Below are 25,049 nucleotides of genomic sequence, written 5' to 3'. Positions count from 1 at the left end.
AATATGCAGAATGTAATGTTATATACATGTTTTTAGGGTGAACCTCCGCTTTAACATTTTCAGTTATATGCAGTTCATATGCATGTATAGCAGGTTTATGTTGTATGATGTTTATTCAAAATCAGCATATTTATCAGAGAAATTAGCTGATGTCACCTATAACTCCATATTAGCGTATTTTACACGTTCGCAGGAACTGGTGAATCAAACCATAGAGCACCTTAAACACGCCAATCATTTACTTTCACATATCTACTATAAATGTCAGCATTTCCAGATTATAACATGATTTTGAGGAAAAGAACATATTTCTTGCCATGCAATAAACACTGGCCCAGATTCTGAAAGGGCTTACGACGGCGCAACGCCATGTGCGCCGCCGTAAGTCCTAATCTGGGCCGTCATATCTATGCAACTGATTCTTAGAATCAGTTACGCATAGATAACCATTAGATCCGACAGGCGGAAGGCTCTTACGCTGTCGGATCTTAAATGCAATTTTTTTTTTCGCCGCTAGGTGTCGCCTCCGTCGTTTTCCCGATCGAGTATGCAAATTAGCAAAATACGCGAATTCTCGAACATACGACCGTCCGACGCAGTGAAGATACGACGTTTACGTACGATTTGCGACGCGTAAAGTTGCCCCTGCTATATGAGGGGCAACCAATGTTAAGTATGGCCGTCGTTCCCGCGTCGAAATTTAAAAATTTACGTCGTTTGCGTAAGTCGTCCGTGAATAAGGGCTGGACCCCATTTACGTTAACGTCAAAACCAATGACATCCTTGCGACGTCATTTAGCGCAATGCACGTTGGGAAATTTTAGGGACGGCGCATGCACAGTACGTTCGGCACGGGAACGCGCCTAATTTAAATGAAATGATTACAGGGAAGTGCTTTGTGAATCAAGCACTTGCCGTAAAACTTGCGGCTGGGTAACGTAAATGAGATACGTTACGCCGCCACATTTTTAAGCCAGTCTACGAGAATCTGGCCCACTGATGTTTCCAAACTCTTTGGGGTGACCGAACTGCCATGAGCACTGTGGTTGCTTCACATCATTAGAGTCTGCACAAAAGCTGTTTTGTTTGTTTCATAAATTTTATATTGTTTTCATAATCAGACATACCCTGCCTGGTCGATTTTCTTTGAGATAAGGCGATCAGCAAGGCACAACCAAGTAGCAGAAACTCCACAAATAATGTGAAAATAAATGTCCTTTATGTACATTTATATTTGTATAAACTATATACAAGAAAAATGCTTTTTAATATATTCAAACATATTGATAATGCTATTTACTGTACATGGATCCAACTGGGTTCATGTACAAATGTACCAAAAAATGTAATAACTGTAAGTAAAACTACAATTCAGTTTTGCTATACTGCTAGAGGTATTAGACACAGAAGCAAAATATTAAAGGTCCACCAGACCATCTAACTTATTTGTGGTTGAATAAAATATAGACTAAAATGGAAATCCTTTCCCTGGCCACTTTATTCTGGCAGGCATTTATAGAGGACTTTATAAACTGAAACATTTCTATGGAAAAAGTAACATTTTAGCTATAATAGAGAATACAGCTAATAGTAAACATGTATCATTCAATAATGTGCTGCTGAAAGAGTGAAAGAGTGCTGTTGTGCAGTAAGCCATAACAACCAATTAGAAACAAGTCATCATTAAACTGTCTGCTATAAGCTGGGCATAGCTATTTTGTGATTAGTTGCTATGGGTTACTACACAATTTTTTCCTTGGCACCGTGCTACTATCTAGCCTCCATCTGCATTTCAATTCATGCATATTTTATGCAAGTGCGCTTATAAAATATAACCCAACAGCACACCAAAGCTGTTATTTATTGTCTGCAATAAATGTCATAATGCACAATAACAAAATCACATAATAAACAACTAGCTGCTGCCATTATAAAAAAAACTGTGGGATCCAAACCATTGCTGATAGTATAAATAAATGTGCGTTTTGCATATGTGAATGATTTTGTAGCAAGAAGCCTATTATTAAAGTACAACAATGTATATCATGTGAATGATTCTGTAGAAAGAAGTATATTATTAAAGTACAACAATGTATATCATGAGAATAATTCTGTAGAAAGAAGTATATTATTAAAGTACAACAATGTATATCATGTGAATAATTCTGTAGAAAGAAGTATATTATTAAAGTACAACAATGTATATCATGTGAATAATTCTGTAGAAATAAGTATATTATTAAAGTACAACAATGAATATTCATGTGCTGAATATGGCATGTTGGGTATTGTTGTAAGACAAACACAGTTCACCCAATTACTGATAGAAAATGGCACCTAATGTCAGTGCAGGCGTGCTGATCACTCCCAAATCCCATACACTCATCTGCTCTCTTGCCCTCCTCCTCTCTATGGATTGAACTCTCCTATAAATCATTGGGGGTTTGTATGTGCCAATGTGAATCCACACTTGTAAATATAGGTTACAACAAACTGAATGATTCCCTTATTGGTAGCTTAGAATGTTAATTACAAGGGACACTTACTTAACAGGGATCACTTCCATTATCTGTGCCATTAGTTCACTGGGCTTGTAAACTGCCAATATCACTCATCCATTAAATACAATAAGGTTTTTTTTTCTGGGGGTGAAAAAGTGCTCTATATCTATTGATCTAGCCATGTAGAAAGTCTAAGGAGTGTGTCTGAGTACTTTTAAAGTCATGGACTAGCCTATATCATCAAATCCTTAATCTATTTCTCTGGAAGGACTAAGCACTCAGACTTTGACTAATTTACCTGACAGACTGCCTGTTGGAAAGCACAGACTAGAAGTCTTCACAAAGAGGGTCTTGTTCACTTTTTATGCCACACTCCTGATATCAAAGCAGAGAACTTGTCAGAAAATGTTAGCATTAACCCATCAAAATGAGCAGGATTTCACAGCCTCTCTATGCTCTGATCTTTTGTCCATGCAGAAAAGGGGGAATGCTCACATCTTCCCTTTCCAATTGCATGCACATACAACAAAAATCTATCCACTCCTGCATGTTAAATCATCAATCCTATTAAATGGTTTAGCTCGTTCTCTACAGATCATTGTGAGCATTTTATGTCCCCATTATTCCCGACATTTTAATACCCTGCAACATCTTTCACTTGAGAAACTGTAATATTCTTCCAATAAGACCTAAAGGTCACAGGTATTGCAAGGCTGAATGTCAGGGGCACCCTTCCTTGTGTGCTCTCTACATTGCTAATCGATTTTGATTACTCTTCATTGTGTGCCACCTATTAACTTTAAAGAAATCACACCGACAAATGCTTCCAGCAGCGAACCAGGCTGTGGGCAAACCAGGCTGTGGGCAAACCAGGCTGTGGGCAAACCAGGCTGTGGGGAAACCAGGCTGTGGGAAAACCAGGCTGTGGGCAAACCAGGCTGTGGGCAAACCAGGCTGTGGGCAAACCAGGCTATGGGCAAAACTATGCTATGGGGACAAAACTAGGCTATGGGCAAACCAGGCTGTGAGCAAACCAGGCTGTGGGAAAACCAGGCTGTGGGCAAACCAGGCTGCGGGCAAACCAGGCTGTGGGCAAACCAGGCTATGGGCAAAACTAGGCTATGGGCAAACCAGGCTATGGGCAGGGAATTATTCTTGCAAGTGAACAGTTAAAAAAAAAAGAGTTGCCCCCTTTCTAAGCACATCCCTGTGCAACACGTCAGTGGATCGTACATTGGTGATACACTTTATGCCAACGGTGTGATCAACACATCAAATGATTTTTAAAAAAAATGAAATAAATAAAGAATTTAATTTGCACCAAATCGTATGTGTCAGACTTTCAGCGTCTTGTGCGGTTCTATTATATTTCCAACAGCTGAACAAGTCTCCGGGGAATTTCTTGCTAGTCTGCTGAGCAGATGGATTTTTGTTCCCACTCTTGCTAAAAGGGGCTTTTTATATTCTATACACCCCCCCAAAAAAGAAATCAGTTTAACTTTGATCATAGTGAGGACTATGTAAAAGAGGACATGGCATATGAGAGGGAGAGCTGGGGGCATTCTCTTTCCTCTGGATATAAAAGAAAATCAAAGTTTTATGTCTCTAGTTCTCAGCTGGCACACACTGAGACTCGCTGCAAGGGCTGAATGATTCAGAGGTGCTATCTGCTTCCTACGAGGTGCTTTCACCTATTAAAAAGACAATTAAAATGGCAGTCTTGCATGATTTATTTGTTTTTTTGTTTGTTTATATTATATATGTTTTATTTTAAAAAGTTCTCAAATGAATACCATAGTCTTACAAATCGATTATCTAGTAATCGTAAACAAGAAAAAAAAACTGTGTTGTAAAACTGAAACGTCAAAATAGAATGTACTACACTTCCACAGTTCAACACTGTAAGGAAAAATAATAAAATAAAACATATACAGCATAACCTACAAAATGTACAGTTACTCTTAAATGTGGGTGCCCTTAAGAATGGAGAATGGGGGGGGGGGGGTAAAGAAATTATTGAAACAAAACAAAAGGTCTTGGATGGTTTTTGTACAGAGAAACAAAGAGAAACATATACACATCGATTCAGAAAAAAAAAAAAAAGAAACGTGTAAGCTCGAAAAAAGAAGCAAGAATGAACATGCAAAGTGCCTAAAAGACTCCCCACTGCTTGCGTACTCCTCAGAGGTGGCAACATCAGCACCACTTTAGGGGATATTTAACAAGCCTGCAAAGGAGGGGCTATGTGGTGCAGGAAAACTCCAGCACAGAAGATGGTAAACAGAATAGTGCCATGGCTGGATGGCTCCATGGAGGAATTCCCCCAACACAATGTGTTTGCTGTATATAATATGCTAACAGTGCTATAATAAAGACTGGTGCCCCCCATTAGAGTCCCTCTTAGGGGATCCCACTTTTTATTTTTGGGGGAGCCATTGAGCTACCCAGACAGTGCCATAAAGACTGATGCCATGCTCTCTCTCCTACAGTGTCTTTTAGGGGATCCATCCCACTTTTTTTTGGGGGGGGGGGGGGTGAGCTACCCAGACATTGCCATAATAAAGACTGGTGCCACCCTCCTTCCCCTAATAGTGTCCATTTTAGGGGATAACACTTTTTTTGAGGGGGGGGGGGGGGCTGAGCTACCCAGACATTGCCATAATAAAGACTGGTGCCACTCTTCTTCCCCTATTAGAGTCCCTTTTAGGGGATTTCACATTTTTTTTTTTGGGGGGGGGGAGCCCCTGAGCTATCCAGATAGTGCCATAATAAAGACTGGTGCCACTCTTATACCCCTATTAGAGTCCCTTTTAGGGGATCCCACTTTTTTAGGGGGGAGCCCATGAGCTTTCCAGACAGTGCCATAATTAAGACTGGTGCATGCTCCCTACCATATTAGAGAAGAAGTCCCTTTTAGGGGATCCCACTTTTTTTTTGGGGGGGGGGGGGCTGAGCTATCCAGACACCCCCATAGGAGCAAACACAAGCTAAAGTGCACTATGGTTATCCTAGGGACAGTGCACCTGATGAAATAATTCTTAAATGCACAGAATGCAGAAAGCACAGCAGCATCTGTGACATAGAAGTCATCGGGATGAGTTGCTGTATTACACGGCTATGCATAGAGGAAGACTTTACTGTAATGAGAGCCTGTGTGCACTTACCGTCCCTTGTCCTGGCGCTGCATCGCCCGGCTTCCTGGCAGTGCCGCACTTGTAGCTGTCCGCGGTGCTGAAAGCGGCTAAGCAGTCCACAGCAGAACGCCGAGTCTCTTCCATGTGAATAGCAAATACTCCCACTGGCAGCTATTGGTCTTCCTAACTCTCCTAATCCACCTCTTAGCAGACGCTCACCCTGACCACAGGCAAGGCAAGCACCCCCTCTGCTTCAGATGCCAACACCAGGGGACGAATGCACACCACAAGCATGGTACAGTATGTGGCACAGAACCTCTACTCTATATACGGAGCCTCTATACACAGAACCTCTGCTCTATACACGGAGCCTCTACTCTATACACACCATCATCTACCGCCGCCTCATTATCATCTCTACACAACTGCTTATCTCTGGAAAGCTCTATGAATTTCACAATGCTCAACAATGCTGCCAATTACCGCACACAGGGCTGCTCGGTGCTCAATTATTAATTAGTACATGTAGTACAGCAAGCTTGCCAGGGGAAGGAGAAACATAGGTTTTCTGATCGTCTGATATCACAATGCACGTTCCTGATCGAGACTCTGCACTCCCTACACTCTATAGTCCCTACTCCCTACACTCACAGCACTCCCTACACTCACAGCACTCCCTACACTCTATAGTCCCTACTCCCTGCACTCACAGCACTCCCTACACTCACAGCACCCCCTACACTCTATAGTCCCTACTCCCTACACTCACAGCACTCACAGCACTCCCTACACTCTATAGTCCCTACTCCCTACACTCACAGCACTCCCTACACTCTATAGTCCCGACTCCCTACACTCACAGCACTCCCTACACTCACAGCACCCCCTACACTCTATAGTCCCTACTCCCTACACTCACAGCACTCCCTACACTCACAGCACCCCCTACACTCTATAGTCCCTACTCCCTACACTCACAGCACTCCCTACACTCACAACTCTCCCTACACTCACAGCACTCCCTACACTCTATAGTCCCTACTCCCTGCACTCACAGCACTCCCTACACTCACAGCACCCCCTACACTCTATAGTCCCTACTCCCTACACTCACAGCACTCACAGCACTCCCTACACTCTATAGTCCCTACTCCCTACACTCACAGCACTCCCTACACTCTATAGTCCCTACTCCCTGCACTCACAGCACTCCCTACACTCACAGCACTCCCTACACTCTATAGTCCCTACTCCCTGCACTCACAGCACTCCCTACACTCTATAGTCCCGACTCCCTACACTCACAGCACTCCCTACACTCTATAGTCCCTACTCCCTGCACTCACAGCACTCCCTACACTCACAGCACCCCCTACACTCTATAGTCCCTACTCCCTACACTCACAGCACTCACAGCACTCCCTACACTCTATAGTCCCTACTCCCTACACTCACAGCACTCCCTACACTCTATAGTCCCGACTCCCTACACTCACAGCACTCCCTACACTCACAGCACCCCCTACACTCTATAGTCCCGACTCCCTACACTCACAGCACTCACAGCACTCCCTACACTCTATAGTCCCTACTCCCTACACTCACAGCACTCCCTACACTCACAACTCTCCCTACACTCACAGCACTCCCTACACTCTATAGTACCTACTCCCTACACTCACAGCACTCCCTACACCCTATACTCCCTACACTCTATAGTCCCTACTCCCTACACTCACAGCACTCCCTACACTCACAGCACCCCCTACACTCTATAGTCCCGACTCCCTACACTCACAGCACTCCCTACACTCTATAGTCCCTACTCCCTACACTCACAGCACTCCCTACACTCACAACTCTCCCTACACTCACAGCACTCCCTACACTCTATAGTACCTACTCCCTACACTCACAGCACTCCCTACACCCTATACTCCCTACACTCTATAGTCCCTACTCCCTACACTCACAGCACTCCCTACACTCTATAGTCCCTACTCCCTACACTCACAGCACTCCCTACACTCTATAGTCCCGACTCCCTACACTCACAGCACTCCCTACACTCACAGCACTCCCTACACTCTATAGTCCCGACTCCCTACACTCACAGCACTCCCTACACTCACAGCACCCCCTACACTCTATAGTCCCGACTCCCTACACTCACAGCACTCACAGCACTCCCTACACTCTATAGTCCCTACTCCCTACACTCACAGCACTCCCTACACCCTATACTCCCTACACTCTATAGTCCCTACTCCCTACACTCACAGCACTCCCTACACTCTATAGTCCCTACTCCCTACACTCACAGCACTCCCTACACGCTATAGTTCCTACACTCACAGCACTCCCTACACTCACAGCACTCCCTACACTCTATAGTTCCTACACTCACAGCACTCCCTATACTCTATAGTCCCTACACTCACAGCACTCCCTACAAGCTATAGTCCCTACACTCACAGCACTCCCTACATTCTATAGTCCCTACAATCACAGCACTCCCTACACTCTATAGTCCCTATACTCACAGCACTCCCTACACTCACAGCACTCCCTACATTCTATAGTCCCTACACTCACAGCACTCCCTACACTTTATAGACCCTACAATCACAGCACTCCCTACACTCTATAGTCCCTACACTTACAGCACTCCCTACACTCTATAGTTCCTACACTCATAGCACTCCCTACATTCACAGCACTCCCTACACTCTATAGTCCCTACTCTCTACACTCCCAGCACTCCCTACCCTCTATAGTTCCTACACTCATAGCACTTCCTACACTCTATAGTCCCTACACTCACAGCACTCATTACACTCTATTGTCCCTACACTCATAGCACTCCCTACACTCTATAGTCCCTACACTCACAGCTTTACCTACACTCTATAGTCCTTACACTCACAGCACTCCCTACACTCTATAGTCCCTACACTCACAGCACTCCCTACACTCTATAGTGCTTACACTCACAGCACTCCCTACACTCTATAGTGCCTACACTCACAGCACTCCCTACACTCACAGCACTCCCTACACTCTATATTCCATACACTCACAGCACTCCCTACACTTTATAGTCCCTACACTCACAGCACTCCCTACACTCACAGCACTCCCTACACTCACATCATTCACAGCACTCAATACACTCTATAGTCCCTACACTAACAGCACTCCCTACACTTACAGCACTCCTTACACTCTATAGTCCCTACACTAACAGCACTCCCTACACTCTATAGTCCCTACACTAACAGCACTCCCTACACGCTATAGTCCCTACATTCACAGCACTCCCTACACTTACAGCACTCACAACATTCACAACACTCTCCCTACACTCTATGGTCCCTACACTCACAGCATTCACAGCACTCCCTTCATTTACAGTACTCCCCACACTCACAATATTCACAGCACTCCTTACACTCACAACATTCGCAGCACTCCCTACACTCTCAGCACTCCCTACACTCTATAGTCACTCCACTCACAGCACTCCCTACACTCACAGAACTCCCTACACTCTATAGTCCCTACACTCACAGCACTCACTACATTCACAGCACACACAACATTCACAGCCCTGCCTACACTCATAGCACTCCCTACACTATATAACCCCTACACTCACAGCATTCACAGCACTCCCTACACTCTATAGTCTCTACAGTCACAGCACCCCCTACACTCACATCACTCCTTACACTCTATAGTCCCTACACTCACAGCACTCCCTACACTCTATAGTCCCTACACTCACATCACTCTCTACACTCACATCAGTGCCTACATTCCTAAATTTACAGCACTCACAACATTTACAGCACTCCCTACACTCTTAACATTCATAGCACTCCCTACACTCACAGCACTCCCTACACTCTATATAGTCCTATACTCCCTACACTCACAGCATTCACAGCACTCCCTAAAATTACAACATTCACAGCACTCCCTACATTTACAGCACTCCCTACACTATGTAGTTCCTACACTCACAGCACTCCCTACACTCACAGCTCTCCCTACACTCACAGCTCTACTCTATAGTCCCTACACTCACAACATTCACAGCACACCATCCAGTCACAGCGACCATTACACTCACAGCACTCCCTACTTTTACAACACTCACAGCCCTCCCTACACTCACAACACTCACAGCACTCCCTACAAACACAACATTCACAGCACTCCCTACACTCACAACTCTCCCTACACTCACAACACTCACAGCACTCCCTACATTTACAGCACTTACAGCTCTCCCTACACTTACAGCACTCCCTACACTCACAGCACTCCCTACACTCACAACACTCACAGCACTCCCTACATTTACAGCACTTACAGCTCTCCCTACACTTACAGCACTCCCTACACTCACAGCACTCCCTACATTCACAACTCTCCCTACACTCACAGCTCTCACTACACTCACAGCTCTCCCTACACTCACAGCTCTACCTACACTCCCTACACTCACAGCACTCCCTACACTCACAGCACTCACAACTCTCCCTACACTCACAGCACTCCCTACAAACACAACACTCACAGCACTTTCTACGCTCACAACACTCACAGCACTTCCTACACCTACAACACTTCCTACAGTCACACAACATGATGACAGCTCAAGCTTAATGAGCTGATAATTATTCTGCTGACATGTCCATCAATTGTGATCAGCGCTAAACTCATATACATTTCCACTATAATGGAAACGTATGGCTGAGATGGCAGCATTTAGAGGGATCCGATGGAGTGCCCCTCATCCAACTGTGTCATAATTAAAGAGATTTGATTTTGTGAACATCTGCTCACCGTCATTACAAGGTATGGTTAATCCTGCATGCTAATTAATCCATGGCCCATGCCCACAATCTCCTGGCTCACATTGCCTATTACAGAATATTAGAGAGTATTTGTTCAATCATTTGTACTATTAACAATAGCCGGTGTATGCATCCCTCAGCTAATATATATTTTCACTTTCACACTGGCTTGTTGTGAAGAATTAGAGTTTAACATCGATTTTTTACTTGGTAGGAAAGTTCCATCTTGAGGAAAGTGGTTGCAACTACATTTTACTTCAACCTTCAGTTGTAAATCGTCTTTTCTGTGCTATTACTTACCCAACTCTGATCTATCACTCAGAAGATCTTCATTCTGCACAGCCTAGGCACTTATCTCGTGCAAAGCTGGAATCTACAGCTTCTAGCTGCTAAAGTGGTTACAATAGAAGCCAGAAAAAAAGCAGATGTATTATATTATTTCATATTTCTTTATCAGTAGTTTGGTGTTATATTATATATAATTATATATATTTATACACATCATTTATTTTATATTTATTTTATATATATATATATAGCTTTTTTTCTGAGAGAATATGTGCAGGAACCCCCTCAATCTCTGCCCCCTACCCATCTCTAAGAAGCACCGTCCCTTGGTTCTACCTCCAGCCCACCTCCCAGTAGTGCCCCTTTTAGAGAATTCAGAACCAAGTATCATTTTGTAGTGCTAAGTAATTTTTATGGATACTAAAGTCAATTTTTTTTCCGTTTTCCATTTTCTTCTCGAGTCCCTCTTCGGTGCTCCTGGCCTCTCCCTCCTGTTGAGTGCCCCCACAGTAAACAGCTTGCTAAGGGGGCACTCAAGTCGAGCTGCAGCTCCCTGTGTCCATTCAGACACAGAGCCACAATCTAACCCCACCCCTTTCTCTCCTAATTGGCTCACTGACTTTGATAGAAAAAAGGAGGAGGATTAGGTCTTTGAATGAGGTATGCATGAGAAAACTCAAAGATAGGACAGTGTGATATGGATGCGTTTATCTAAAACACATAGCAGAGCATGCGATTTCGAATGTATACATAATAGTAAACATACATAGCAATGAGCGTAAAAAAAGCATGATACAAGAACCATAAACATTGTATAACAACTTATTCCTCGCATTGTTGAAAAAATCCTCATAAATAGAATCATTAAACCCAAGGTTGGTCCTAAAACTGAAACATGTAGCATCTGTGTAAGCCCGAGACACCGTTCATGGCATTATTGCCAATCTTCAGGGATGCGTAGTGGGGTAAGATCTGCAGAAGGACACAAGTATAATATGTAAGTTTTAGCATAACACCCAAATAATGGGAGACAGTAAGAAAGATGGGAAAATGGTCATCTCCAAAAACGTACTAATTTCCAGCATGTGAGGATGTGCAAACTGGAACGCATGCGTCGCTAGGGTTGTCTGCAACCGGGAACTGAGGTAGGGCCAGTGGGAAAACCGAGAGCATAAACATGTATCCCAGATAAATGTATGTTCAACTGGCAGGTGCCTGGGGCTCCAATCTAAATTGGATAATTAATGACATTAGTAAAACCCATATGGGTAAGTAGTAAATTGGGTATGGTAAAAGCCCTTAACCCAAGTAGTAGCTGGGAAAAATAAAGAGGCATTTGTTACCCTGTATGGAGATAAGGCCCAGTGTATAGGTATGTGTAGAGCAGGATAGACCTGCAGCTGATAGCATAAGTGAATTTTCCCGATGTTAACCACCCAGCCCGACCAGCGTCATGCTGGCATGACAACAGGAAGGGGTGTCCAGGATCACAGCGGCAGCAGCCGCTCATTTGAAACCGGACGGAGATTCCCATTGGTCAGCCAAGATGACATGACTCGTCCGAGATGCCGACGACCCCATATGTCCGATGCCTTCAATTGTTTTGTTGAATGGGCCACACTGATTTGTACAGTCCTATATTATATACCCTAAACCAGGGGTGCCCGACCGCTGGCCCGTGTAGCCCTCTGATGTGGCCCGCCTCCTCCTGCTCTGGGATGGCGAGTCAACAAAGCCAGATCACAGGTTCCCAACTCGCCATTCCCGAACATCAGTGTGAAGAACGGGCCGGGCTCCTGTCACAGGCGCAGTGATACCAAATATACTCCGCCTGGGACAGGAGCGTTACAGGAAGAATGTGTTCTGCTCTCTACTGCAGCCACATGTTTCCTCCAGTACCAGCTGCTGTCACACTGATGCTCAAGGATGGTGGGTCAGGAACCAGCCAGCAATACTCACCAGCAGTACCCACTAGCAGTAACCACCAGCATTACCCACTAGCAGTACCCACTAGCAGTCCCCACCTGCAGTACCTGCCAGCAGGACCAGCCAGCAGTACCCACTAGCAGTACTAGCCAGCAGTACCAGTCAGCAGTATCTGCCAGCAGTACCCACCAGCAGTACCAGCCACAAGTACCCACCAGCAGTACCCATCAGCAGTACCAGCCAGCAGGACCCACTAGCAGTACCCACCAGCAGTACCAGCCAGCAGTGCCAGCCCTGGAGGACAGCCAGCAGCAGCCACCAACCATACCCGCCTGGGGGACAGTAGCAGCCAGCAATACCTGCAGGAATCCTGAGAAGGAAGTGAAGATTAATCGCAGTTGAAGTGCAGGTAAACTGCAGTGCATGAGTGTGAAAGCAGCCTTAGGCCCCTTCCACACAATCGGACCCTCCATTTACCTCTGTAGAGCGGGAGATGTAAACAGACTTGTGTCCATTTACACCCGACTATCTCCAAATCCGATCCACTTAAAAAAACAGAAGGAGATTCGTCCCCTTCTGTTTGGATGGATTATATCAGAGGGCCCATAGAGGAAAGCGGGCTGTGTTCTGCATATGCACAGTGGACACGTACCTGTCATCTGCCCGCTCCACTCATTGTGACCCGCGACCGGTTACGAAGTCGATAAAGTGGCCCTCACACCTCAAAAGGTAGGGCACCTCTACGCTAAACTGACTGTGTCCTGTTTGCTAACCTAGGTTGACATGGGCTTACTGTACACTTCTAGAAGTGCTATACGATAGCTAAGTATAATGGTTAGTTCAGCCAAACCCTGAGGCCCCGTACACACGACCGAGTTTCTCGGCAGAATCCAGCCAGAAACTCGGTCGGAGCTGGATTCTGCCGAGAAACTCGGTCGTGTGTACACTTTTCAGCGAGGAACCCGTCGAGGAACTCGTCGGCCTGAAAAGAGAACATGTTCTCTATTTCCTCGTTGTTCAATGAGGAAAGTCGGCCCGCAGAGCTCCTCGGCGGCTTCCACACTGAACTCGCCGAGGAACTCGATGTGTTTGGCACGTCGAGTTCCTCGGTCGTGTGTATGGGGCCTAAGGGTAGTCAAGTCACATACAGGCAGATATAATCGAAGAATGACGAACAGAGAAGATATCTGCCTATACGTAATCTAATATCTTTCATTGCAATATGTAGGACTCAAAAATAGCTGGACGGATATCCAAACATCTATCTACCGAAAATGAAACAATCTAGTTTATTTCAGCTACTATCTGTACTATTATTAACATTATATAGTTACATAGTTAATCAGGTTGAAAAAAAGACACAAGTCCATCTAGTTCAGGCATGTCCAAAGTCTGGCCCGGGGGCCAAATGCGGCCCCTGATTCTGGCAGCCTCGGAGGGGGTGGGACGAGTGCTGTCAGATAACATGCAGGAGAATCTCCTGTTTACTTTGCGGCCTCTGTAATAGGAAGGCCGCCGAGTAAACAGGAGATTCTTCTGTATGTAATCCCTTGGCGTTCGTCCCACCCCCTCCCTGTCCCCTCCGAGGCTGTAGATGGGCATCGATCAGGCTGCACTGATGGCAATAGTGAGGCTGCATTCATGTCAATGGTGAGGCTGCTTTCATGGCAATGGTGAGGCTGCTTTCATGCAATGGTGAGGCTGCATTCAGGCAATGGTGAGGCTGAATTCAGAGGCTGCATTCATGGCAAGGGTGAGGCTGAAGATGGGCAATGATTAGGCTGCATTGATTGGCACTGACCCTTATTTTGCTTCACAGTTCTTTATTTAAAATTGTATTTTTTTCCTGAAACTTCCCTCCTAAAGTGAAAGTGCGTGTTATACGCCTGAGTGTGTTATACTCCTGTGTGTGTTATACGCCGATAGATACGGTATATCCAAATAACATGCCCAAGCTCATCCTTAGACTCTTCACCACACACACCCACAAAGGCAAGAGAATTCTTGTTGGGCAGTGTATTAGTTAATTTGCATTTAATTTTAACGGTTCAAAAAATGCCAGGCAAAATTGTTGGCCCTCACGCATGTTCACTTCATCAAATCTCTTTGAAAAAAGTTTGGACACCCCTAATTAGTTCAACCATAAAAATAAATAAATAAATAATAATATTATCATACAATCCCATATACCCAATCCTATACCCACAGTTGATCCAGAGGAAGGCAAAAAAAAAACAGAAAAGCATGATGCAATTTGCTACAGCAGGGAAAAAATTCCTTCCTGATCCCCCGAGAGGCAATCAGATATTACCTGGATCAACTTTACCTAACAATGTTAATACCCAGTTATAATGTGTGCATTTAGGAAAGAATCCAGGCCTTTCTTAAAACAATCTTCTGAGCTGGCCAGAACCCCCTCTGGAGGGAGTCTATTCCATTTTCACAGCTCTTACTGTGAAGAAACCTTTCCGTATTTGGAGATGAAATATCTTTTCCTCTAGGAGTAAAGAGTGCCCCCTTGTCCTCAGTGTTGACCGTAAAGTGAAAAACTCATCTTCTAACTTCAGTTTGTTCAATTAAGCTTTGACAATAAGCCTTTGTTCACATCAGTGCAATTTGACATGTCAAATCGCATGCCAAACACAGCCTATTGCCGGCAACAGCACTGTCCAAAACGGTGTGGCGCTGCACCGAATTCAAAAAAGTAGGTACTGCACTACTTTTTGTGACATGGGGGGCAATTTCAATAGACATCTGTGCAGGAATTCTCACAAATTCAGTCTTTCAAATCACCCCCCGCACTTGCACTGAAATGCAGGTTTGAAGCTGAACTCACACGATTTTAAACCCACATTCAGTGTGAACGAGGGCTAAAACCTAGAAGCTGACTGGTTACAATGCACAGCTGCACCAAATTCTGTGTGTATCTGTTTTAGATAACCCCACCACCACCACCACCACCACGTCATATTGACATTTCAATCACCAATCTTTTTCTCCTTTTTCTTAGCAATTAAGCTTGTTCAATTAAGCTTTGACAATAAAACGTGGAAGCTGATTGGTTTCTATGCAGAACTGCACCAGATTTTGTTTACGCCAGCTTTAGTAAACCCCCTAATGGGTGTGGCCAGTTATTAGGGCAGTCGTGTTGTTGTACATACATGGTTACACCAAAATTTCACCCATAATAAAACACCCATGCACATCCACCAAATTACCCCCGTTGATTAGGTGCATTGATTAGGTGATTAGGTATACACCTAATGATTTATTAACTGCAAGGGTTGCTGGGACAATAGGTTTAGGAAATTCCAATATTACCACTATCATGTTTGCTTCTTAACCACGCCATACCTGAAACATGGCTACAGCGCATCTCTCTAGTTCTGGGGGGGGACATACATGGATGTCCTCCCGGAACCATGCCCCTCATGTGCCTCCTGGTGTGCTCCACAATCGCTGTGTCCAATCACAGCTAACCGCAGTGTAAACAGAATTGCCGGTTATTGCTATTCCTCTCCTCACATGCTGTCACAGAACGAGGAGAGTAGAGCCGATAACCGGCAATCCTGACAGGGGACATGCACACAAATAATCAGGGCACTGATCATCAGTGCCCTAATGATCAGTGCTGCCCATCAGTGCCTCCTCAACAGTGCTACCTATCAGTGCTAATCAATTACACATATCAGTGCAGCTTCATCAGTGCTGCCTTATTAGTGCCCACCAGTGCTGCCTATCAGTGCTCAGCAGTGCAGCCTATCAGTGCCCATCAATGACACATATCAGTGCAGCTTCATCAGTGCCTCCTCATAAGTGCTGCCTTATTAGTGCCCACCAGTGCTGCCTATCAGTGCTTAGCAGTGCAGCCTATCAGTGGCCATCAGTACAGCAGAATTATTACTTATTTGCAAAAAAAAATTAACATAAACTAAGAATTTATTTATTTATTTTTCAAAAAATTTCATATTTTTTCATTTGTTTAGCAAAAATCTAAAACCCAGTGGTGATTAAGTACCACCAAAAGAAAGCTCTATCTGTCTCAAAAAAATAAAAAAAAATAAGAATTTAATATGAGTGCAGTGTTGCATGGCCATGCAATTGTCATTCAAAGTGTGACAGTGCTGAAAGTTGAAAATTGGCCTGGGCAGGAAGGGGGTATGAATGCCCAGTAAGCAAGTGGTTATTAGACTCCTGCAGATAAGCATTTTTTTTTTATTTTACAGCTACTGCAGAGTATTGTGTGACCCAGACTTTGTGGAAGTAAATCACTAACCTGTATTTTAAGTTACTAATTTTTATACATTTTCTATTACCGTTTAAGGTCTTTTGTTCCTATTTATTTATTTCTTTTTTCTATTGGAGCGTGGTGTTTCACTTCTAGTCCATGCAAGCAATGTTCCTGAATCGTATGCCTCTGGAATCATCCTGCTTGGGTCCTCACCAGGGAGCAAACGGCTCTTATGATAACCAAACAAATGTTTTCTCTCACAACAATATTGGAAAATTGTCATGTAGGTGGGCACTAATTCAGAGAAAAGGGAGCATCACTTTTACTGCGCACACCACTAAAAATTGTCAGGATTTCAGTGCTCCAACAAAGCATTACAGACCACAAAACACCTACCCTTGATTTTAGCAAAACTTCTGCCTGTCTACAGTAAGGTCAGCCTTTTGGTGGCCATATGCAGTAAAACCTTGGTTTGCGAGCATAATTTGTTCCAGAAACATGCTTGTAATCCAAAGTATATCAAAGCATTTTTTTACAGGGTATAAAAGAGAAGAGAGTCAACTCTAAAGCCCTGTACACACGACCCAGAATCTCGCCAGGAAAAAAACGTTGTTTTTCCTGACGAGATTCTGGCAAGAATCTCTTGCCGGCATGGAGTGTACATACACTCCATTCAAAAGAACCGAATGCACGGTAGCTTCTTAGGCATAGGTAGGGTGTAGCAAGATGGCGGCGACGGCATTGAATGTGACGAGCGCATGCTCGTCGTAGTCGATGACGTCACCGCGTTTGTTCCATTTAAAAGAACCGCCGTTCTTTTGAATGGAACAAAAGCGGTGACGTCATCGACTACGACGAGCATGCGCTCCTCACATCCAATGCCGTCGCCGCCATCTTGCTACACCCTACCTATGCCTAAGAAGCTACCGCGCATGCGTCAAAGTCATTTTGTGCATGCACGGGTTTCCACGGCGACAGGTAAGTATACACACTCTCGGGTTTCTCGGCAGGAAAAGCAATAGAGAGCAGGTTCTCTATTTTTCTCGTCGATATTTTGGGCAGTTTTCTTGACGAGAAACCTGAAAACCTCGTACACACGCACGATTTACTGAGCCTGTGTACGAGGCTTCAGTGTAGCTAAATGTTGTACCTTCATTAAATGTAACCATATCGCTCCACTTAGAGGCTCCTCTCGTCTTTTGTATACTCAGTTGTGACATGACGCTACTCTTATATCAAGACATTGCTTGTATATGAAGGCAAAATGTATTAAAACATTTTGCTTGTCTTGCAAAATAGCTCTCATACTCTCATACTCTCAAACCAATGTTTTACTGTATGTACAAATCTGAATGAACGATTCTTCACAGTATAACAATATAATAAAATCTATGAATTATCAAAAGGATATATACTGGGGTTGAGTTACTAAAACTAGTACGTGCAAAAGCTGGTGCAACTCTGCATAGACACCTATGCCTAGATTCACATACATTGCCGCAACTTTAAGGCGGCGTAGCTTAAGGCATTTAGGCTACGCCGCTGTAAGTTAGCGAGGCAAGTACATGATTCACAATGTACTTGCCTGCTAAGTTACGGCGGCGTAGCCTAAAGCGGGCGGACGTAAGGGCGCCTAATTCAAATGTGTGTAAGGGGGCGTGTTTTATGTTAATGGGGCTTGACCTTACGTTTTTGATGTTTTTTTTAACTGCGCATGCGCAGGGCGCCTACATTTCCCAGTGTGCATTGCGGCTAAGTACGCCGCACGGGCCTATTGATTTAGACGTGGACGTAAACGACGTAAATCCCGATTCACGGACGACTTGCACAAACGACGTAAAAATTTCTAATTTTGACGCGGGAACGGTGGCCATACTTAACATTACTATTCCAACTAGGGCCTAGCTCTAACTTTAGGCGGCTTATCTCTAACGTAAATGGCGTAAAAGTACTGCATCGGCCAGGTGTACATTCGTGAATCGGCGTATCTACTAATTTACATATTCTACGCCGACCGCAGTGAAAGCGCCACCGAGCGGCCATCCTAAATATTGCAACCTAAGATAGGACGGCGCAAGCCGTCGTATCTTAGATATGTTTAAGTGTATCTCTGATTGAGAATACACTTAAACATAAGTCGGCGTAGATTCTGAGTTAGGTCGGCTTATCTACTGAATCTACCTACTAGAAATCAGCTTCCAGTTTTTTGTTTTTTTTTTTGTCAAAGCTTAATTGAACAAGCTAAGGCTACATGCATAGGCTACCATGCACAGCTGCACCAGATTTTACACTCCCGTTTTTTGTAAATCAACCCCATTGTGTCATAGATTGATTTTGAGCAAAATCAAAGAATGTAATCATACTTATTCTGATCAGTCTGGATGGAAAAAAAATCTGACCATAGGAAAGTAGATACATTGATATGACCATTTAGGCCCCGTACACACGGTCGGACAAAACCGATGAGAATGGTCCGACGGACCGTTTTCATCGGTTCACCGCTGAAATGGCCTGATGGTCTGATGTGTGTACACACCATCAGTTCAAAATCCGATCGGGTCAGAACGCGGTGATGTAAAACACACGACGTGCTGAAAAAAACGAAGTTCAATGCTTCCAAGCATGTGTCAACTTGATTCTGAGCATGCGCGGGTTTTGAACCGATGCTTTTCTGTACTAACCATCGGTTTGGTCCGATGGGGCAGCAGTCCATCGGTTCGGTTTTGAAGCATGTTTTAAAATTTTGGACCGAAGGTAAACAGACCGATAGCCTATACACACCGTCGGTTTGGTCCGATGAAAATGAACTTCGGTTCATTCTCATCGGACCAAACCGACCGTGTGTACGGGGCCTAAGTGTATGAAGCCTCTAATGATCTTTTTGATCTTCCAATCATGTTTTTCTTCTGGAAAGTAAATTGACAATAAGATTGCATATAAAATGATTCTGTGTATAGCCAACATTAGATAGGGGTTCAGGGTCCAGTGCAAGGATTGGCAAGGGTAGTGGGGTTATTTTGATACAAGGTTGAACAGTTTCTTGCAACAGTTCATGATTATTTGCTCACTGAGATGACAGCTATGAACTAAGCATCACCTTTTAATTATTCAAAATCCACATATAAATAACTTTTACCCAAACCCACTCAGCATTTCATATTGAGCACTACTCTGTCCAGTCGTAAACTATTCCTACTGTAATATACAGCCCATCCTTCTGGAGACCCATAAAACTGCTAATCTCCATACAATTATTTATAGATTATTTTATTTCAATAATAGCAAAAGAACATAATTTAAAATCCTGATATTACTGCATTTTCATTATATGAGGGATATATAAAATATTTTATGGAGGATTGAAGCTAGGATTGCTACTGGCTCAGATGAAAGAACTAACTTCAAGGTCTTTTTATGGTTAATTATACAGGAGAATATCAATATAAAATGAGGAGCATTTGAAAATACTTGCTATAATGTGATGAGGTTTACCTACATTTCTTGTCATAGGAAGGTACCTGTGCAAGTCTACCTTTTCTAGTAACCATGCGGGTCGCAGTGCCTTTTAGGCTGGGTTCACACTTATGCATTTTTAGTGCTTTTTGCATTTTGCAGATTTGCACTACAGCCCATTTAACATGGTTTCATATAGAACACGTTCTTTGGTGCAAATCTGCAAAAAGCACAAAAAATGCATACAGTAGGTGTGAATCCAGCCTTAGGAAAAAATGTTGTTACATTATTGGAAGTGAATTTCCCTTCCTCGTTACAGATTATTACCACTGATATAGCTGGATGAATCCAGCAACGCTGGTTAGGCTTTCATCAACCAGTACCTTCATACTATGAGGACTTGATCTGTCAAATTCTCATTCATTCTACTTGACCTGGTTATGGTAGCAGAGAGATGGGACTAATATGTACAAAGTGTTAATACATGAGATGTAAAATTATACTGCCATAATTATACATTAACTAACTAATGTTTGAATAAAATAACATGGTGTGCAAGGATATAATTGACATGGATGATTTGTAGTGGATTTTAAGTTCTAGTAATACTTAAAAGCTATACCACACTTTGCTAGAATGAACATAGGGTACTTCTATCAGTGAAGGAGGGGTGGCTTCCCTTCAGTTCACCTGCCCCTGTCTATCCATTAAAATGCATGTGCCTCCACTGTGGGGACGCTCATTGTTTAGTGTTAGGACCACAGATATTACAGGGTGCCTTGGCGCGGCTCTGTGGCTCACGCATGCGTTTGCAAATGCGTGCGGACCGAACCCCTGTTTTTAACGCATACTGTAGACAGGTTAATTGGTTTTCTGCAAGCTGGTCGGTAAGTAGGCTTGGTTTTTCCCTGGGCATTCCCTAGGTTTTTGTTGTTATCTGCTTTAGCCTTCCAATGCTACTTACTGTTATGGCCAGCTATAGACGGGGGCAGTGGACATGTTTATGCTTCACCTGTGGTGTTTATATTGGTCCATCAGTGCACCAACACCTTTGCAGCCATTGTGCTATATGCTGGGTGCTTGGTGTGCTCTTGTACCTTTAAAGGAGGGGTGGCTTCCCTTCAGTTCACCTGCCCCTGTCTATCCATTAAAATGCATGTGCCTCCACTGTGGGGACGCTCATTGTTTAGTGTTAGGACCACAGATATTACAGGGTGCCTTGGCGCGGCTCTGTGGCTCACGCATGCGTTTGCAAATGCGTGCGGACCGAACCCCTGTTTTTAACGCATACTGTAGACAGGTTAATTGGTTTTCTGCAAGCTGGTCGGTAAGTAGGCTTGGTTTTTCCCTGGGCATTCCCCAGGTTTTTGTTGTTATGTACTTCTATCAGTGAGGACAGGGAATTTTGTACTAGGTGTGTATCTTTTGAGCAGCCATATCACTTAATAAATTAATATCAGAAGCTTTATATATGTGCAGAGCCTGGTATATTTCCAATGTGGCAAACTGCAAGTGTAAAGCCTTGTACACACGACCGGTTTTCCTGCTAGGAGAGCTTTTTTTGGCACAAATCGCACTGCAAAGAAACGCATGTTATTTGAACAGGAATGCGGTGCAATTCCAGTCCGAATCGCATGCAATTTTCCAAACTGCACCTGTGTGTTTGTGTGTGTTCGTGTGTGTGCGCATAGAAAAGGAATTAAAGCACCATCTAGTAGGCAGTTTAAAAAATGTTAGAACTGTACATACTGTATCTGGCCACATGCAAAATAATTTAGGTGTCCCAGTCTGTCGATTGTAGCAAATCAGGCCTGCTGGAGGTGTTCACAGGGCTTGAGGGGAAGTTCCAGGACCCCATGGGTATAGGGCAGAAGTGATGTCAGCTTGGGGGCGGACCGCCTCGACATCCCCTCCAGCCCTGTGAGCACCTCCAGTGGCCCTTATTTTCTACCATCGGCGGACCGGGACACCTATGTAGATTATTTTGCATGTGGCCAGATATGTACTGTAAGTTCTAAAAAAAATTAAACTGTCCATTAGATGATGCTTTAATCCCTTTCTATACACACACAGAAACGTGGGGAAAATCGCATGGTCTATTTATTTTTTATTGGCGCAAATCGCTCCACAAAGTGTCAGTTTCGGTATTGGGAGCATTTGGGTACCAATACTCATGCAAATGCTTGGTATCTGTGCATTCCTAATATTAAGTGAAGTTAGATTCACCTAATTTACTATGCCCATTGAATCACTTTTAGAAGTTTAAAAAATGTTTCTTTAGGAAATCGATCCATTTGAGTCACTTACTTGAAACAAGAATTCAAATGAACTCTGGCTTTCCTAATCTGCTTACCTCCAGGTTAGGGTCTCCAAAAAGTATTGAAGTTATTGGGTCAGAAATAACAGCAAGACACCTAAGGCCCCGTACATACGTCCGAGAAACTTGACGGGCAAAACACATCGTTTTGCTCGTCGAGTTCCTTGTGAAGCCGCCGAGGATCTCGGCGCGCCAACTTTTCCCATTGACTAACGAGGGAATAGAGAACATGTTCTCTTTTTGGCCCGACGAGATCCTTGTCGGTTTCCTCGGCGAAAAGTGTACACATGACCGGTTTTCTCGGCAGAATACGTCTCCCATCGAGTTTCTGGCTGAATTCTGCCGAGAAACTCGGTCGTGTGTACGGGGCCTGACAGTTACAAAAATAGGTCATCAAAAGCAACCCCCACAATCGTCTATAAACAGTAGCTACACTTTAAGCCCGGGTTCACAACTATGCAAATTGAATGCGCATTTCTCCGCATTCAATTCGCATAGCAGGAGAATGTGATCGGTTCACATATCTCCGCAGTGGGTCTGGTGCGGTGTGCCGGAAAAATGCGTGCTTTTTTGGTACGTTTCAGGTTCGATTTCAGGCCAAAATTTTTGCTGAAATCGGACCTGTACTGGTGAACCAGCACGCACCGGACCCCTGCTGTGCTCTGCATGCGGCGACAGTATGAACCCAGCTTAAAACTCCCTATAGGTATGTCAAGTAGATAAGTCTGATTTATACTGGTACATCTAAAATAATGGCCAATGTGAGCCATACCTATGTATCTACGTCTTCAAAACACGGGTCAGAATTACTGATGAAAACAGTGCTGCTGGTGGCTGTAACCAGGCCTTGTACCTAGTCCTTTCCTTTACTATATTTTGTTTCCCATCTTTTCTTCTCACTTTCCATCTCTTCTTTTCAGACATTGGTAGTACTTCGAAGTAATTGTTGTTACAGGGCGACCTTGTCACCAGATAAATGGTGAGGGGTTTTGATGAGGCCTACTGAGTCAGATAGGTTGATGTTTATCTTATGTTGATTGATATATATATATATGTATAGACATGGATTTTTTTCTTATTGGGGGGGGGGGGGGTCCTTCTCTTTGAAGGCCTTGTTCCTTGAAGAACCTGTTTTAGGTAGTTTGCATCCTTTCACGGATCCATGTAAATTATGGCTCAGTTATCTGACCTCATAATGGGTTACTTATGGCTTTTTATGCTACTGATTGGTAATATTTTATCTTTTGTAACCAGTACTGTACGCTTTGATAAACCAAAGAAAATTATTGTACTGTTTATGTACTTACCTGTTCTTTTAAAAATGTAAATAAAAATTATTAAACAGAAATATCTTTTTTTTGCATTTATCGCAAGTAGCCTTTTTTTTCTATTTAGTATTTCTTGAAGAAAGCCCAAACATCTGTTGCAATGGATATTCCTTAATTTAGCACAGGAAATTAATTTGAGTAACCTCATTATTCTAATTAGCATGCTTTTTCTTACATTTTAACATAACAAACCATGGAACAGTGGGTCCCCTCATAGAGCTGAAGCATCTTGACAAAAGGATATTCTGATTATAGCAAAATAAGACATACAACATTCTCTGTTTGTTTATACGCAAGATCCAGACTTCTAAATGATGCTTTAGACTGGATGTGTCATTTTATTCAAGTGTTTCCATTTTGAAATGATGTTTCCAAGCAAGTTGGTAAACATCTTTTTCAATGTGTATTGTAGGGTTAGAGGCAAGCAATCACTCACTAGTGACCTGTTTATCTTTTCTATTGGATTGTGTTGGTAATTTTGTCAAAGTGAGGCAGGCGTTTTGGAAATATCAATACAGTCTGTGTACACCGGTACCATTTAATGAAAATACAGCATCAAAAACAAAATAAAGTATAAATTATACAATCACTGTGCTGAGACAGAATTGACATCTATTCAACCTGCTGCAACCAATCTTCCTTTTAAGCTGTAAACAAAGAAATGTTTTATAGCAAAAATGCACAGTACAAACATTCTTGCAATTACAATGATAAAAACACTGGATGTTTGTCTTGTAAGGGTGTCTGTGCATTTTTCAAGGCCCCAGTATTCACACAATGTGGTTTCTGGTCCTATATTTTTTGCAATAAAGTGGTTAGAGCTAGAGTACATACCTGAACCGATTATAAAGGACTAGACAATATAGCAAGTGTAAACAATGTTTTCTTCTTTTTCCCTTTCATAGGTTGAACTAGAGAGATTTGTGTCTTTTTTTCAACCTGACTAACTATGTAACTATGTAACTATATTTTGGATACCTTTAGCAAATTGGGGTCAGAGTGGCAA

At 43.4% G+C, this 25,049-nt stretch overlaps 1 protein-coding gene across 1 annotated transcript in view; it reads right to left on the bottom strand.

Annotated features, from left to right (window-relative positions):
- The window catches only part of GRM8 (glutamate metabotropic receptor 8), a 1,246,805-nt gene extending 1,240,625 nt beyond the window's left edge, over positions 1-6,180 (bottom strand). The window contains exon 1 of the mRNA XM_040343692.1: positions 5,666-6,180. The gene's annotated coding sequence lies outside the window, so the exon portion shown is untranslated. The remainder of the gene's footprint in view (positions 1-5,665) is intronic.
- Positions 6,181-25,049: the final 18,869 nt, after the last annotated feature.

The sequence above is a fragment of the Rana temporaria genome, chromosome 3, assembly GCF_905171775.1.
Source record: "Rana temporaria chromosome 3, aRanTem1.1, whole genome shotgun sequence".
Lineage (NCBI taxonomy): Eukaryota > Metazoa > Chordata > Amphibia > Anura > Ranidae > Rana > Rana temporaria.
This window is presented reverse-complemented; position numbering and strand designations above follow the sequence as displayed.